At 38.8% G+C, this 18,957-nt stretch overlaps 1 protein-coding gene across 2 annotated transcripts in view; it reads right to left on the bottom strand.

The window, feature by feature from the left end:
* The window catches only part of Chchd3 (coiled-coil-helix-coiled-coil-helix domain containing 3), a 269,393-nt gene that overhangs the window by 90,802 nt on the left and 159,634 nt on the right, over positions 1-18,957 (bottom strand). The gene's annotated exons all lie outside the window — the stretch shown is intronic.

The raw sequence follows: 18,957 nt of genomic DNA, 5'->3' as shown, positions 1-18,957 counted from the left end.
CTGTGCTTTTATAGTGTAAATACAAGATTTCAATGAAAAGTTCATGCTAATTGAAAGCATATGAATAAATATAAATACAACATTAGGGTCAGATAAAAATACATTCAAATAAGTACATAATCTATGACTTCTTGGTGCAACACTAGAAACTTTACTAGTCTGTTAGGAATATAAAAGAATACATACATACAGAAGGAATTTCTGACAAAGCTAAGAGAGAAAAAAATTTAAAAGACTAAATAAAGAGAAAAGACTTCTCTAAATTCAACATACATGCCCAAAGTATAAATAAAGGAAATTGGTAAGAAAGGTTTCATAAAATCTTCACAAAAAATAAATTTTTTAAAAAATCATAAAATCAAATAAGCAAAGGACAAAAAAAGAAAAAGAAATTTCATCATGTACTATGACAGTTAAAGTTATTAATATATAAAGCACTTAAAAAGTCTTTATCCCTCCCCAAACTATCCCCAGCCAAAAAAAAAAAAAGAAAAAGAAACAAATTACAAATATAAACACATAAAAACAAACTAACAGCACAGGAAATCAAAGAATGCAAATCAAAATAATGTTACCTTGTTCTTCTATCAAACTGACAAAATATAAAGTGATAGTCGATATTGGCAAGAGTCAGGAAAACTGTCTCCTGTATATAGCTGGTCAGAATGTAAACTGGCATAACTGTTTTATAGAACAATTTGACAAACTTTAATAAAGTAGAAGGTCTTAAATATGTACATATGCACTGACATCTAAAAACTCTACTTCTAGCACTTTTCTTAAATAATTATGGCAATATGCAAAGATGTTCATTACAGGCTTGTTGAGAACTACAAAGAAACAAAACCCCAAACCAATCCAATGGTTAAGAAGTACCTATGCTCAAAATACACTAAATAAAAATGGGAAAAAGAAGAAGACTATGAACAGAAAGGTCAGTATGACCTCTTTTTAAATAGGAAAAGAGGAAGGGGAGAAAGATCAGAATGATATTCTATGACAAGTTCAAAGAAGTCACAGTATAGAGGTCAACTGAGGATAGCTTCCACTTTCTTAATTTCGCTTATTTATGTTTTCAGAAATAATAATAAACACACTTTATAGTCAAGGGACAAAAGAGAATATTTTGAGGTAAGAATATGATTTTTTTTTCTGATTATGGTGGTGGTTACACAATTGTATGCATTTATTGAAACTCAAAGCTATATATCAAAAAGAATAAATTTAACTATACGAAACTTTAAAAAGTAAATATAAATTATGCATACTAAAATTTATGAAATAACTATAAATAGATAAATGTGTATATAAATGCTATTGCTAATTTTATCATGTGGTCAATTTTACTTTCAGGCATTTAATCATAGCAAATATTGAGAAAAGTAGAGGAGAATTTATATCTAAGAAAATGCAATCAGCTTATGTAAACCAACAACAAAGTGGGAACAACAGAAGTTTAGGGAAATAAGATATATCCTAACAATAGGAAATTTATTATAAAAATTTTGGTCCAGTTACATGATTGAACATTAATAAAAATTAACAAGTGATATTGTAGTAGAAGAATTAATTTTTTGAACTCAAAATATGAAGTGGGGAAAAGTCATCTAATGGCATGTACAGTAAATTCTTGGACTGGACAAGGAATCATGGGGAAGGAGGTAGAGGAGGAAAAAAGAAGCTTGAGTACCTGGTACATAGAGATGGGAAAAGTGTAAAGTATGTTAAAATGTTTACAGTGATTATGATATGCACAGTGGGATATTTTTCTTATCTGGACTCTTCTCTGTTTTCCATAATAAAGTTATTACTTCTGTAATGAGAAAAAATATCTTTTAAATATCAATATTAGTATATTTAACTATGGGATGGAAATGTAATATGGTATAGAATTGCAAAGAATAAACTATTAAGTAATTATATTTTACAACTCTAAAATTTTAACAGCTTGAACAGTTACAGATAGCATGGAAATTATTTTACTTCCTACATCCTTAATATATTAGTACCTGCTCCTCTTTCCCATTCAACCTGTGGCATTACCTACCATGGCTGTTAAAATGCTAGCAGTAAATGTTCATGCAGGGGGAGTTTCAAAAACGCAATGAGGTCCTAATGGACATTCCATTATAATTATTTAGAAAACACTAAGAGAATTCAATACTTCAAGTATATCACTGTGCCTACTGGGAACAGTGCACCAACCAACAAATTAATTGTGAAGAGCTAATTACAACCTAAATCAAGGATGTACAGAAATATCCTTGTTCACTTTTCTAAGATATAATCCTTAAAAAATTTTAAAGTAACACACCAAAATGTCAGATATGTACACTAAAGACACAAAGAGGAAGATACTTCCAAAGAGCCAACAACATCAAACTATAGGCTAATGTCACAAATCTCCCACTCAACTGCAACAGAATCAATAGTTTGAGATCCACTGGGAAGAATAACAAAGCAAGAAACACGGCCACAACACTTTAATGGCACACTGCTTTGAAACAGTTAATGGGATGCTGGGAGGAAAAGTCACACGATATGAATCCTGAAACTTAAATAAGCCTAGAATACACTGACTAAGCTAATAGCTGCAGAGAATGGAGAGTCACACGCAACTTAAGGCAAGCAGTAAACTAGCTGCAAGGAAATAAAACTTCTCTACAAAACTCTCTAACAGGCACAGAATCATTGTAAATGAACAAATAAAAACAAAGAGGATTATAACATTATTTATTGCTATGGCAGAATCCTTTCTGAGGGAAAAATGAATACAAAGTCTTTCCCCATCTCCTCTTTACTATTCTTGAAAGAAATGTATGCTGATTAGTTTTCAGGTCGTGCTAGATTTGGATAACATGATTGGGCTTGAAAATGTGATAGAATATGCTTAAGTGGATCATTATGGAAATCTAGAGCCTCCACAAGCAAGAGAAACAAAGAAAACAAGAAAATCGCGTTTTAAGAAATCCAACACAAACATTCTGATGTCTTAACTCAGTGTTGGTGGTAGATTAAAAATGAAGCACATGTTTATGTATTTCTTTAAAGACTTGTCTCTTTTCAGAAAAGGCTTAAAGGTTCTCCACAAGAAAGGATCCATGACGTCAACACAGGAGAAAACTGGGTAGTGGATATGCACATGGTGCTAATAGGAACTTTACCTTCCCGTACATATTCTTAGGCAAATAATCGTAGTGCACATTTCTTGGCATCCCTATGCCTTTCTGTCCTGGCTGCTCCTGAGGACTCAGGTACGGTACAAAGGACATGACACTAGGAACCCAATGACATCACAATCATGTAGCTCAAGGGTAATATCCTGTTACTTCACACATCAAGCACAAGGCATGTGAAGGCAGGATTCTGTGCTATGGGAACATTTGTACATTTTAAATGATAAAGGTCCTTGAAATGTCAGTGTTCAATGTTAAAACTCAGGGTAGAAAACAGAGCAGGGACCTGTTCAATTTTCCATGAGATGATACTACGAAGCCAGAGGTGAGGATTGAGAAAGGACAACAAATCTAAGTCACTCTAAGTAGGAAAGTCTGATAACTGCATTTCCTTTTATTATATATTTTGTAACATTCTGAAACACACATATAATGAGCTGGGAAGATTAATCTTTCATAATTATATGGATAATCTGTGGTAGGCAAAATCTATATCTATCTGGCAGTGCATGTGGACAGATTGGCAAATAAGATATGAAAAAGAACTTAATTCCTTGTTAAAATTACATGTGTGGTGCACTATATATGAACCTAATAAAATATGCTCGCATAAAACAAAGAACTGAAATATCAAAGGGGGCCGAAGCACAGACTTCCAAGGTAATACTACATTTGGAAGCTACAGAACATGATTGTTGTGAATATCAATTAGGAATAAAAGAATAAAGTAGCCTGTATTCAATTAGTGGAATATTAGGCTTTTGTTATAAATGAGAAATTACACTGGGCTCCCTGAGCCTTAATTAAGTGGCATTAATAAACAAAGAATTATCCTTAAAGCAATGTTTTACACACCACACCAGAAGGTGGCCTTCAAGAAGGTAACATATCTCCGTGAACTTGGACGATGCCCTGCCTATGATCAACATTATCATACTTTTCAAGGAGTACTTACAGGCATAAGCATAGGCTCAGAGCAAAACCCAGCTTGAAAACTACACTGATGTTTACTAACCCGAAATACCTGAGAGGGGCTGGACAAGGGCCAAAGACGAGACAGCAGCCCCTTCTTCTAACAGACTTCTGCACCTGAGGTCTGAAACCAAGCCCCCAAAGTTGGAGCCAAGCCTGTTTCTTTTGTCTTCTCTTCCCCAGAAGAGTTTCAAGAACCCGGGTCTAACATTTCAGTTTTTTTTACACTAATTACATAGTGGAAAGAGCCAAATGAATATAACCTCTGTTACTTTGGGGCATGTCTGCTTATTCTCTTGAAATAAGAAAGCAGAGACAAAGATTGGTGTTTTAGAAATTAAAAAGTGAAGCCAACAATGAGTGAAGAGAGAGCATATAAATTGAAGGTTGAAAGTGATCTAGTGGTATTTTGCTTTAAATTTTTCCACAGTTTCAGTATACACATCATGGTACTTGCCACAGAAACAAAATTAAGTGCTGGATGAAACCTGAATTCATAAACTTTTTAATTTCAGAAGCTTTCTTCTATAGCTTGGAGGGGGGTTAAACCATACATTTATATCTCCGGTTTTCTAACAATTTCATTATTCAGAACTTACTAACACTATTATTAACATAAAAGGAAAAAGGAAACCCACCTAGTGAGGAGATGGGACACCCTGATGATTATCCTGGTTCTGCTAAATCGCCCTACAATCATGCACCCACCCATCCCAGCACCCACGTTTCAAAACTGCTCTCAAATGTTACTTCGTGTAATTTTTGCCAAGTTACAGCCCTAACTATCTCCCACATCTTCTCATCTAATAAACCCTTTCAACACATCTCTTATGGCTCCTGTTCCTGACTTTAACTTCTATTATACACGTTCACTCACCTCTGGTCCCACTCCTTAACTCTTAACTCTTCTGGGGCAGGAAAAGGGGTTCACTCCTCTCTATTCATAACTTTGGCTTAATCTAAGTCTATACTTTTCTGCAAAGGAAACAGTGCAGGGTGGTTGAACTGAAATGAACTGCACTGGTGGGAAGAGTTTGTACAAAGCCAGCAGACACAGCTCCTGGGATGAAATCTGTGATTTACTTGAAAACACCACAGTACACACAGTGTGAAACCATGTGCACGTGTTACTTAGGCTAAGCTCAGAACAAGGTGGTGCTAGCAGGTTACTCACGAACACAGAAGCCAAGAGCAATCAGCAAGTCTTATCAAAGGCTCAAACTAGAAGCTCAAAGAGTAGAGGGGCTGGTTCAAAGGACTTCATTCTTCCATGTCTGGATCAACAATTAGGTTTTGCTAATTAGCACAATGACTGTTAGAAATTGGGTTTTATTTGTGAAAATGGTCAATTAACTACCATGACAAATGCTAGGTATGGGTTCTCATTACTAAAATAAAAGCTATGGGAAAGCTATAAGGGATAGTGATCAGACTCCAGTCCATTCTTACGTCTGCTACATGAATGGGTTATGAGAGTCCAGCAAGGTTTGTGTGGCTTTAGGGACATTAGGGATGGTACCTCAGGACTGGCCTCCAACTGGTCCTGCATCCAACCATCCATTTAAGACAGAGATTCTTGTTACTGGCACTACCAATGTTTTGGAGCAGATGACTCAGAGTTGTGGAAGCCACCTTGTGTACACTGTTAAAAGACTGGCAGCATACCTGGCCTCTCACCTGCATGGTCCAATAGTGTCATCCTTCACCCTGAGTGGTGACATGTCTTCACCCTGAGTGGTGACACTGACAAAAGTTCCCTAAACTTTTCTTCCCTATTGAAAACCCCTTGTTTAAAAGGATTGTTGGCTGTCTGAGGCCAACCATCAGCAGTCTCATCTACCTCCAGGGAACCTTTCTTGCAAAGAAAGCACTTAACAGAACAGAAAACTGGGAAGTCCCTGAGTTCCCATAATGGGCTGTATGAATCATTTTGTACCTGCTTGCCAATAAATTTTTGTTCAATAAATGTCTTTACGTATTGGAGAACTGGGCTGGGGACTGTTTGTATGCAACCCAGCGGTACAGCCGAATTGCAAGCAGTGTACGCAAGCAGCAAGAGGGGTCGCATCCGTATAATGCAATGAATCCTGTCCCAGTAAGAGAGAAAATTGGAACTTTTCATTCATTATTTTTGAAATAAGAAGGAAAAGTACAGAACAGATAGATAAGCACACTCTTCCGGAGCTCCCTTTAACATGGTGGCCTAAGTCACACATAAATCGTTCAATCCAGTGAACTGGTGTTCAGTTCAGGCAGGACGGATATGTAGTTGACAAGAACTGGTACTGGTTGTTTAACATTTGTTGTGCTTGGGCAGTAACTATGCTGTGCCTGTTGTTAAATATTTTATATATCATTCCTGAGAACAAGGCATATTATGATTCCATTATAACTTACAAGTTTCATGTTACAAAGCAACATGAAATTTCAATTTGAAAGGTGCTGGAACACCACCTCATCAGTTCAGTGTAATACAGTCGGTGCTTCTCTCTGAACACCCGTTGAATAAGAACACCCATCACAATCCCCAACATGTAAGGGACACTAAATAAATGCTGAATCAACTGTCAGGGTTTTGGAATTCTCAAGTAAGTTTTTTGGTGTGTTTTGTTTTGTTTTTTGTCCTAAGGATTGAACCCAGGACCTTAGGCATGCTATGCAAGCACTCTACCTCTTACCTTTATGTCCCCAGCCCTTGTTATTTACTAAGTTGCTCAGCTGGCCTGGGACTTGTAATCCTCCTGGCTCAGCCTCTGGAGCTGCTGGGATTAGAGGCTATGTGCCACCACACTGGCTCAAATAAGCAGTTTTATCTTCTCTAATGACACTGGCTTTAAGTACTGCATGCTTATGAAAGACACAGGTGGAAATAAACAGGCATCAGGTCTAAAAGACCATGTTGAGTCAAATTCAGCAACTGAATATAAAACAGAGTTCTAGAAGACTAAGTTCTATAAAATAAATAAGGATTCTCTGTCAGAAAATCAATAATGAGCTTACACACTTCAAAGATAAGAATTAAAACTGAAAGAAGAAAATGTGATAAAAGAGACAATATTCAATAAAACTACTATGTGATTATATAGACATAGAGTAGGAAGGGACTTTTATTATCAAATTTAGCCATGGAATAGACTGGTACTATCAACTATTAAATGCTACCACTACATATAAAAAGCAGGATGGTCTCAACTCTAAACCACAGCTGTTGTGTTTCAGAGTGGGAAGGACTAAGAAATGTTTGAGGTTATATAACTTAAGCATTTAGAGTTATATAACTTAAGGTACAATTACACAAAAATGTGTATCTCTCCTTATTCCATATTGTGGGGAATAAAAGTTCCATTTCCAGGCATTTATATATAATCTTGTTTTGGTGTGGACATTAAAAAGCTCAGAAACACTGACTTAGAGATGCCAGGTAAATTACACTGCCTGTGCCAAGGGTTTTTGGTGGTGCTGATCAGAAAAATAAATTGGACGATAACATGAAGACAATTACCATATATCTCCTGAATTCCTATTCCTTGGATTAACTTGTATTTGTTCAATTTATATTTAGATTTAATGTTCACACTACTGAGACCAAATGGCTAGTCAACTTCTCTTCCAATCTATTTCACATCCAGAGCTGAAAAACACAACCCGGGTTCATCCGGTTCATTTTATACACAGTAAGTGAGGCTCCGAGTTCCTTGTTGGCTAAGGGAATTCTTTAAGGTCAGGAAGTGAATTGATTCTAGGATTCCTGCCTCTTGACAGAGTGTATTTCCCATCACTCTGGTTTTATTTCTTCGTGCTGACTTGAAGTTAGAGAAAGAAAATGTAAAAACGACTAGTCAAATATCGGTAGCTATTTTCAGCACTGCTTCAACATAAAGAGGTTTTTAAAGATTTTCCGCAACAGTTAATGTAAACTGTTCTACAGTATTTTCAAAACCACCTGTGTAAGATGGCAGCTCGTGATGAGGAATTATCTGGGAAGGGTGAAGGAGAGCAGCAGCAGAAGGCAGGACGTCTGACTCCTGAGATGGAAGACAGGAGCAGGGCCACGCACGTCTGGGTCAGGCTGACGCCCTTCACAGCAGGGATTCTTTAAAGACAGATATGAAGGGCACATTCTCTTTGTTACCCATGTAATCTGATTTGCTAATTAACACAAAACAAAATGACCACAACAAACTGTGAGCAGGTCTCAGATGTCAACTTCCAGTTCAAACAGAATGTAAACCAGCAAACCAAGAATGAGGTGATGTGTTTGCAAGTATCAATTCCCTTCAGAATTGCTTCACTTATGTAGGATGGGCTGATTCCATCCAGCTGGACCCACGGAATACAATCTAATCCATAGATTCTACACAGCAGTAAAAGCAATAAACTAAGCATCCAACAATTAAGCTTTAATTGCTTCTTGGCTGCTAACTCATGATCTTGGGCAAATTCTTTTATCTTTTGGGGGCAGTTTTCTTAATTGTGAAATTTTGGGAATAGACTAAGTAACAGATATCTAAGATCCCTCTAACATTCGCATTTTGTGCATTATATTCATCACAAAATTTCTTCTATAACTCATTTTGAATCTTCTATATAGCTAGGCCAGAGGAAATTCAATAAATGAGTCTGTTCTGCTGCCAAATTGCTGGAATGTGACAAGCACACATTAAACAGCATTTGGAAATAACCATGTAGATGTGACACCTGGTTGCCGGGGGCAGACACTGCATGGCAACAGCGATGCTCCCTCTCTGCCTGACTTGGCACCAGCAGGGGGTTTGCAACAACTAAAAGAGGGCCTTAGCAATATTCACTGGGCTGCTTCCTGAACCTAAAGCCACCTGAAAAATTACAACAGGTAAAACCGAGGCTGGTTTTCTAAAACAAGTTCAACTCATTGCTGTTAACCAAATCACACTAGTTCAAATTTTCTACATAAAAATGAGGAAGGCCAGCAAATAATCAGCCATGTTTGTCTCATTTATGGCTCTTTAAAGAGGCTGGCACAGTGGAATTACATCATATGCACAATTAGCTTATGCAAACTCAACTAGCCAGGTTGAATGAGTGGAAAATAATTCATGTAGTCCAAGGAATTCTACCTGCTCCATGAGGAAGCCAGGGCAGGAGACACTCATCAGTTCTACTCTGGGCCTGTCTCATTCCCCACGTACCCTCATAGAGAGCACATCTTTTCCCAGTGAATTTTCTAAAGCTTGAAGTCAGACATATTTCATTCACATACCCCTAAAATGAAAGCCAGCATTTTCATTTAGTGCTCAACTAAAGAAAACTACTGACCCAATAATGGAAGGAAAACTAACAGTGTTAGACTCTGAAGGATAATTTTGAACCAAAGAAATTTTTACCTTGCGTGCAGATTGGAAATTTAAATCCTTAAGTTAGATGTAATTCAACTATATTCCAAGGAAAACGGAATTTGGAAAAGTATTTTAGAGATAAAAATTACTTAATGACAATAACCACTGGTAATCAAAGTGTGGCAGGGTATTTGGCCCTTCATAACATCCTGGTTTCCCCCACAACCCAAAAGTGAGGGGATTCTTGAAAGTCTTTAGCCTCTGTACAAAGTCTCCAGTTTATTTGATCAAGGGAACTCAGTTAAGAGATAAGATGGTGGGAACACCTAGTGAAAACCTCAGGCTTAAAAAAGTCAGAAAGGAAAGAAGACTCAGAAAGGAGGGATGGGAAGCTGGGAATATACCCAGAGCAAAGATCACTTGGACAGAACAACAGAATACACCAGATGAAAATAAGCCACTGGATCAAGTCCGTTGAGGGATAAGAATTCAGAAATTACTGTCAGTAGGAGAAGCCAGGCTAAGAAACAGTCGAAGACCACAGAAGGGCAATTTGCCCTCTCATCTCATTCATTCCTTGGACCTGGCTACTATGGACTTAGCTTTGCTCTCATCCCTGTTTATACTCTGATGTGAGAGAACCATCGCAAAACCTAGAATCCCTTGGAACACTGCAGGTGTTTTAACCAGAGGTTTGCTGCCCAGAAACTGAGGAATAGATATTAACCAAAAGTCAACCTAACAATTTTTAATATCCTTCATTGCTTTTAAAGGCCTATACAACATAACTGTACTGAAAGTCTCACTACATAGCACCATGAAGAAAGTACTGCAGTTTCTATACACACCTTTTATTTATTTCCTTATTTTCAGTAAAGGAAATAGTTGCAGATAAGAGTCATGCCTGAAATCTGCTGCTGGAATAGCTGTCTGAGGCAAACAGAATCTATGGCTCTGCCCACTGGAGCAAACCAGGCAGACCCTTCTCCAGGTGTGGACCTAGCTTTAAAAGGCAACCTCCTGACTTTGATTAGGTGTTACCTGCTAGGAAGTTAGAATATTATTAACTACCTGTCTGCTCTATGGTTATGGCTATCATTTTAATTATATATCACCTTTTTGGCTCAAAATTATCTTTCTGTATGATTTTCATTCATCTATCATTTGATCAGATGCTAGACAGCTCCTAGCAACTGTTCAGATTGAGGAGTTCATTGATCAGATTCCAGCCTGGAGGAAAGTGAACCCCATCCTCAAGCCTTAAAGTCAACTTTAAGTAAATCACATATAAAATGATGATCATGATGACAAATCTGGAGTAAAGTTTGATGTCACATTTCTCTGCTATTAAAAATACCCAGGGACTGGGGTTGTGGCTCGGTGGTAGAGCACTTGCCTAGCATGTGTGAGGCACTGGGTTCTATCCTCAGCACTACATAAAAATAAATAAAGTATTTGCAACTAAAAATAGTTAAAAAAAATACCCAGACAAAAAGAGAATCCTATATATCAGAAGCAGAAATATACCTCAGAAACCAAGGTCCACAGGTATTAAAGATGCTTTTAAGATCACAGAGTTAGTCATAGCTAAGAATAGAATACAGATTATCTTGACTCACATTTTAGAGCTGGCACACTAAAAAAATCTCAGATATTCTTTAGAACCTGCCTGTGAATGAGCAAGAATCCAAAAATAAAAATTCTTAATATATTAGCCCAAACACAACGTCACCCATCGCGCAGCCCCCCACCACACATGCACGCACACACGCATTAGCTGCCATTTGCATTGGTGATCATGTACAGCACTTCTAAGATGTCATTTCTTTGGAGAGGCATTTCTATCTGAGATAAGCACTGCACAGTGGACAAAGAAATTTCAGACCACAAATCAATACCGCTGCATGAAAATACATTCACCAAAAGTAATACATACATATGTTAAACATAAATAACCAAGACAAGTAACTCAATTAGAATGGTAAGAGAAATATGTCGCTTAAAGCTCTAGTTCGGTCCTTTAAAATTTTTACAATATTAGCAGCTACTCCATTTTTTAAAATGTTGAATGTTTTGTGATCTTTGCCATTTGTCACCTTGCACAGAATATTCCATGCTACAGTAAAGAATTAGTGCTTTTTCTAACTGAACTAAAAAGACAGCCTGTTTGCTTTGAAAAATGGCTACCACCTGCTATTAATCTAAAACTGAAAACAAGCAGTGTAATGACATTTAGCAAGTTAACACCCCCTCTGCCACTTTCCTGAAGGAAGAGCATAAGAGACATTGCATAATCTTAGCAAAGAATTAAAAGAAAACTCCTAAGAAATAGGTTTATATTTTACTACTAATAATGACATATGAGATTATTAAAAGCAGACACTGTGCCCCTGCAGTGTGACAAGCTGGTTTAAGCACTGAAGGAATCCCCTCCCAAGCCCCTCTATCTTTCTCCTTTATTCTTTTTGTCTGCTGTCAGATGAATACAGCAGTAATGATGACATGATCAAGCAAGAGCTGACAACTGGCTGGAATATTTGTAAAAGACTGCCTAGTTGGTCTTAGCAAGAAGCTATCTTTGTCCTACTAAAGCTTTCTGTCACCTGAGGTAGTCTGCATCCTCAAGAGATGAAATGCAACATAAAATTATTAACTGATGCATTGTCCAAATAGTTCCTATAACCCTTTGGAGAACTTTCCCAATTTGGTTGGTAGGAAGGCTGCCCACCAACCATCCACTCTAAGTAAGCACACAGACACAATCCAAGTACACTACACAATTCACAAGAGTCTATAAATGACCCTGGAGCATTCTGGCTATGCCTGCCTGCTGGAATAAATAAAGCATACACAATATACATGTTAACATGCTAAGTTAAATGCTAAAATATTTTACCCAACTGAAGAACAAAACCAACTTAACATATCTATTCATTTATTCAACAAGCACTCAATGAAAATCTATTTTGTGCAAGACTCTCAGACATTGAGTTGGACATGGTAGACTATAATAAATAACTACACCCATCGCATCTCATTCAATGACCATAAACTATAGTCCTAAAGTTCCCATTTACACGCAAAGCTATAAAACTACTAAGAATCCATTCCTGTCTATAAACACTGTCTTTCAGGAATCACAAATTGGGTAGAAGGCAGCTGCACAGGTTATATACACAAACAACCGTAATAAAAGATAATGTATGATAAGGATAGTAAGTGCTGCAAGGAAAATAAAGGACCTGATCAACCGGACTAGAACTTAAAAGCTGGATGAGTAGGATTTAGATGGCCAGAGACCAGGTCAAAGGTCATCACGCACAAAAAAAGGGACAATAAGCAGGTACAGAGGAGAGAAGAAAGGAGGCCCAAGCATGGATATCAGCTGAAGAGGGAATTAGTGTAAGAAGGCAGAAAGTAAGCGGGAAGGAGACTGCAGGAAGATTTAACAGTCTGGCTGAGAGGTTTAGACTTCATCCTACAAGCTGAGGAACAGTGGGGGGAACTCTAAAATTTTTTGAGCGTGATGAAGAGTAGTTTAGAAAGATTGATCTCGGTCTATAGGACAAATCAGAAAGAGGAGAGAAGGCCAGTGGGAAAACATTAAGGGAGCTGCAGAAAAGATCCAGGAGTCAGATAGCAGGACCTCCAGGAGCTGAAAGATGGGTGTTTCCACCAATACTTTCTAAATATGACTAAAGTAAAAGTATAAAGCTAGAGAGAGGACAGAGAACTGGAAAAACCAAAACAACAAACTATGCTCCAACACACAGCAAAATGTACAGGAACTAATAAGCTGGCCATTCAACAGAAAGTTCTCCAAATAGAAACAACCACTGAAAATAAGTAATTTGGGGGTAGGTCATTGATACATTTAGGAGCTCAAATACACCTTTCTAAAGTAAAATTAATTAAAGAAAAAAAAACACAATTAATGAAAAATTAGGTATATCACCATGAGGTATTAGGAATTACTTTCTCTAATTCCCAATTTCAGTCTATGGTTGAAAATCCAGTATTTAGGAGAATTACATGTGCCACCACATGAGAAAGTATTCCTGGGCATCTTCCCATGTCCAGCTCGTTACAAGTACCAATGTCCACTCATCAAAAGCCCAAACTGCTAAAATCTAACACTGGATTTTTAAGTCCTTTATCCTAAATGAAAGGTTACTATATAAAATCTCCAACTTTAGTAGAATTCATGTGCCCCTCTACATGCTTTAAAATATCCTAATTTTAGTATTGGTTCAAATATTTCACTGAGATGTTTAGTATGCCACCCTTAAAAGATGAATCAAAGTAACTTTTACTCTGTTCTTAACTGATAATTTAACTGATAATTTTACTTTCTGATCTTAAAAGTATCCTTTCATATCACAGGACCCTGGTTTCTAAGGAAGGGTCTAAAAGTTAAAACTCTAGCCTCTCCCACAACGAAGAGATCAGACTTTTTAGTAAGTGGCTAAGACATCCCAGGAAGTGGGTCAGAGCATGAACCCTGCCCCGAGTATTGGGGCCAGCCCAGGCAGGCTCCAGTATACTTCAATAAAAAGAAAGACGGAGTCAAAGGGTAGATCCCTGAACCCGAGTCTGGGGGAAAGCTGCTTCTGATAACAGCGATTAAGTAGCGCTTCAGAGTTTACAAAGTTCTTTTGTACTCATTATACCACTTAACTCAACTCTTACACAATGCTATGACTTAACCAGATTCTCAAAGCTATGCCTAGAATATTGCATAGCGCAGGAACAGTGAAATGAACAAACTCTACCAAAATTACCACCCCCGGTCGGAACTGGCCCAGTTAAATGGCCAATAAATGGTCAAGCTCTTTTTAATCAACGGCTCTTGCATTATTACCACAACCGCCTTCAGCACCTTCTTCCCTCAGCCAGGTCGGGCTCTCCCAGTTGTTCCCCTTTACACACTCTTTGTGACACTCGCATCCACAGCGCACAATTCACTTAGTAATACTTAAGGAGGAACTCCTAGGTGTGAGGGATTTTCCAAGAGCTACTGCTTAGGGGCAGGAGCAAGAATAAAGAATGAATCAGAATCAGGCCCACCTATGAAAACATATATCAAGAAATAACTCAAGCATCTACAAAACCATAATGGGCAAAAGTACAACTGTTGGAGTCCTTGAGGCAGGGAGCAAATCTCTCCATCACTCTGTGACTAGAGTCTAGCACAATGCCTGCAAGTTCATAACAGGTGGCTCCAGGTGGCCTCTGGTTCCTACACTTGTCCACATTGCTCAGGTTCCTGACAGACGAGGAAGGCTGAATGAAATGCATACTCTATATTCCTCAACATTTTTGAACTTACAAACTTTTGGGACTTCAAGTATTAGCTTTTTGACAAAGATGAATAGGAAAAGGCTATCTGTAATCACCCTTTGCATGTGTGTCTCTCCATTTAGTACTGGGTATTTATAGGTGTCATTTGTTCTACGTCCCCGTGCCAAGAGCTAGCTCCAGGCAGTCAACCTACTATTTCTATTTCTGTTTCTATTGGTCCAAGCTGACTCCTCCAACTTCACCAAACTGAACAGAGCCCTGCGTTACTCATCAGGGAAGAGGTCACAGTTACATGCTCCTGAAGTGCAGCAGATGGGGCAAGAGTGTCACCATTCCCCTCATGCCTGTGCCCAAGGCAGAATCCCTCAGCCTCACTACCTTTCACTCATGGAGTCTGAGTGGGGACTGCATGGTGCTCACTCTGCTCCAGGTAACTGGAGCGGGCTGGCTGTTTGCAAGTGCTATCCTGGCGGCAGACATGCTACAGATGAAAGAGTACCAGGTGGGGGAGGGGGTCCGAAGACCAGGAGGATTAAGAGAGAATAACTAAGCAGGCGTCATCACAGATGAAGCCAAAAGAGGGCACAGGCCACTCTCAGCCAAAAAGCATCCAGGGTTAAAAGGGTGTGGAGAAAATGGTGTCCTGGCAACCATCAGGAGGCAAAGGGGACACAAGACGGACACTGCAAATGGGCCTGCTAAAAGGCCCAAGAAATGCAAAGGCCTGGGCAGCTTAAATTACTTTCATTCTTCTCCCCATAAAAGTTCTATGAGAATCCAAAAGTTTGTTGTAAAAGTGAATAAAAAGTGACTTGGGGAAATGTAAGTGGTATGTATTGAGGTGTTGGAACTTACCTTGGGCCATCCCAACCTCAGCCTACCTGTATCTTCCTCTTCCTGCCTTCCCCAATGATGTGGACTGTCCTTTGGCTCTTCATAACCCTTCTTTTCTAAGCTGTCCCCTCTCCATTGCCCTAAGCAGGTTAAATGTTTTAAACTTTTAACAACTACCCAACAGAAAGAACACTTTTGAAGTGAGTGAGTTCACTGATCATAAACCAACCTGACCTATGCCACAGAATACACAGGCAATAAAAGTGACAAACTGAACATGAATGTGTCCTGTGTCCTTCTCATTTCTTCTTCTCCCTTCGATTGCTACTCACTTTTTCATCTTCTGGTTTCCTTATCATCGATAACACAGAGAATAAGTATACCAGCCGATTCAGAAATTCGTCCTATGCAGAACTCTCCTTTACCCCGTATGTGCAAATAATCACAATATCCTCCCAATCTGTATTTTATGTACCACCTTCTGGATTTCTGTCATAATGGCCATCATTTAAGACCTATTGCTATTTACTTATTTTTTTTTAAGTTAGCTCACTTTAAAAGTTAAAAAATTATAAGGGAAATCTTTATATAATTGCTATAACTAGAAAACCAGACTCAACTACCATAAATAGAAGACAGCAGGGAAAATACAATGAAAACTATTTCGAGTTAGAAACTGCCACCTGGTCCAAGGGTCTGAGCTGAGACATGCTTGCTTCTCTTTGATAAAAAAGGTAAACAATTGCTAGGTAACAATTGCTAGTTAAAGGCAAAATATCACCACTGATGTTGGCAGTAGGGTGTGGGTAGGTAGAAATCACACCTAATCCACAGTTGGAACTCTAGGTTGAAAATATGGCTTTTCTGCCTATTAGCTATGTGATACTGGGTGATTATTTTACCCTCTCTGCTGCTTATTTCCTCATCTATAAAACAGAATATTAAAAGTACTCCCTCATAAGATTGTTAGGAGGCTAGAGGTGTTAATATGTAAAGTGCTTAAATCTTGCATATGTTCGTCAAATAAAAAGTGTAACCAATGGCAACACTGGGTTTTGCCGAAGGGCCTATTGCACTGTGACAACTAAGGCATCACATCAAGTGCGATGAAAACGCCAGCGCTTGATAAATCAGAACCCCAACCGTGTCAAGGACACAAGCTGAAGGAGGCAAGAGGAGGAGGACGTTCAGACTCCAACTGAAGCGAAGGAAATGCACTTGCATTTCTTCTGCTTCAGCTAAGCCACGGATTTTGCTACCTGCCCCACCCCTCCAGGGTTAACCACCTTTGGTAACTGAACCAGGTACAGCAATGATAATCCTGACACCAGGATCTACAGGTCTCACAAGACAGACGGTGTTGAAAAACTATGATGATGACACAAGAATGGAACTTCAGGAAAGGAAGAAATTATGCCTGTGGAGTCTGAAAAGGGTTCACTAGAGGAAGTTAACTTAGAGACGGATCCAGGAGGCTGAGTAGCTATTCATTCACCAGGCAAGAGAGGGGCACTTGAGGTTCAGGGAATATGCCCAAAACCATTTGGGGGGAAATCAGGTAGCACTGAAACTCTGATAACACATGCGAGTGCCCAGTTTCCTTCACCTTGTTTACACTAAGAAAGAAAAATCACCAAATATAAAGTCCTTCAACAGCGAGGTCTACTGATGCTGAGGCAATGACTTGTTGACACGTCCTGCTGAGGCTGAACAAGTGTAAAGATGAATGACAAGCAGAGGCATTCCAGTGTGCTGAGGCCAGGTGGCCACTAACACAGGGAAGGGAAGAAAGATTTTTAAGATAGCCTGAAAAATAACTGTCAGCAATGTGACATTGACATAACCAGCCGGGAAGTAACTACAGAGAGAGATGACACTGGTGGGCAGCAAAGCCACTGGGTGCTTCTGAAAACATTCCGTCCCTTCCTTTGGAATCCACTATCCACAGGGAATTGATCTAGGACCCCAGTGCAGAAATTAGAATCTTTGGTGCTCAAATCCCTTAAATAAAAATGGTATAATATTTGCATATAACCTACACACATCTTCCTATGTATGTTATTTAAATCATCTCTAGATTACTCACAATACTAATACAATATAAATGCTATGTAAGTAGCTGTTACATTGTATTGTTTGGGGAATACTGATGAGAAATCAAAGTGTACATGTTCAATATAGAAGTAACTATCACAGGCCTTACCAAATCACAGTACATGAATGAGAGGCGACCTTGGCCGTGTTCAAACAGCTGCAGAGATCTGCGCAAAGGCAGGCGGCTCCAGCAGGGTACTCCCACATATCACTTCATTTACATGGATTTAGCATTGTGCTCAACACAGGGGGAATTCAAGTTTTGATTTTTTGAACTTTGTGGAATTGTGTTTGAAATATTTTTTCAATTCACCACTGGTTGAATCTGTGGATGCTAGAACTTCTGATACTGAAAGCCAACTGTGTTTCAAAAGATGCTTGGATGAAACTCAGGGCTATCAACAGCAAAAGGCTCTCTAACTTGTGATTAATTTAGCATGCAGTATCCAATCAAAGAAAAGGGACTATGAGTGTTGTTTACTTTATCAGTGATTTCTACTGAATATTTGAGAAATGATGTTTCAACGTTCCTCACCTAGAAATGAGGATGCAATCATGTTCATTCAAGGTGCTCCCCAAATTGGTACTATTACATGTGCACTCAATGGGAAATATATTTTCCTATAAAATGAGAAAAATAATTTTTAAACCTTAAAAAATATGATCTGGTTTATGCATTTGTTGTGATGGGTATACCATAAAAATCCAAGGAAATACAAAAACACTTCCTTTCCTGGACAGTCTTCTTCGAATGTTCCCACCCACTAAACCTATGAGTAAGAGCAAGGGGTGCAGCTCTGGCAAGCCCAGTGCATCTCATGCGAGAGGAGCCACGAAGAGGCGCTTGGCAGAGATGTGCCTGTCTGCATGTGCGTGGTGCTCCAGGACAGGAGAAGAGGGACTCTAAAATGATATATAATCAGATTACTGAAATACATCAATTTAGAAACAGCAGGGAGGAAAGCCTCCCTGACAAAACTAAAATAGAAAAGAGAAAGAAAAATTCAACAATGAGACACTCTAAAATCCTATATACCTCAACAGGCTTTCAAGGCACCCACTGGAAGAGAGCAGCAAGACACCAGAACTGAAGCAAGGGGGAATGGACTTCAGGGAAACACGGTCAGGAAAAAGGCAATCCTGGCAAGCCCCTAAAGAGATGGTGCCCAATTACAGGGCAAAGGCACGAGCCAGGAATCATGAGGCAGTGCTGGATAGAGCTGGCTGGAGGGCAGATGAGGAGGACCATAATGGCTCCCTCATCC

The sequence above is a fragment of the Sciurus carolinensis genome, chromosome 8 (genome assembly GCF_902686445.1).
Source record: "Sciurus carolinensis chromosome 8, mSciCar1.2, whole genome shotgun sequence".
Taxonomy (NCBI): Eukaryota; Metazoa; Chordata; class Mammalia; order Rodentia; family Sciuridae; genus Sciurus; species Sciurus carolinensis.
Note: the sequence above shows the minus strand (reverse complement) of the source record. Positions and strands in the feature narration are given on the sequence as shown.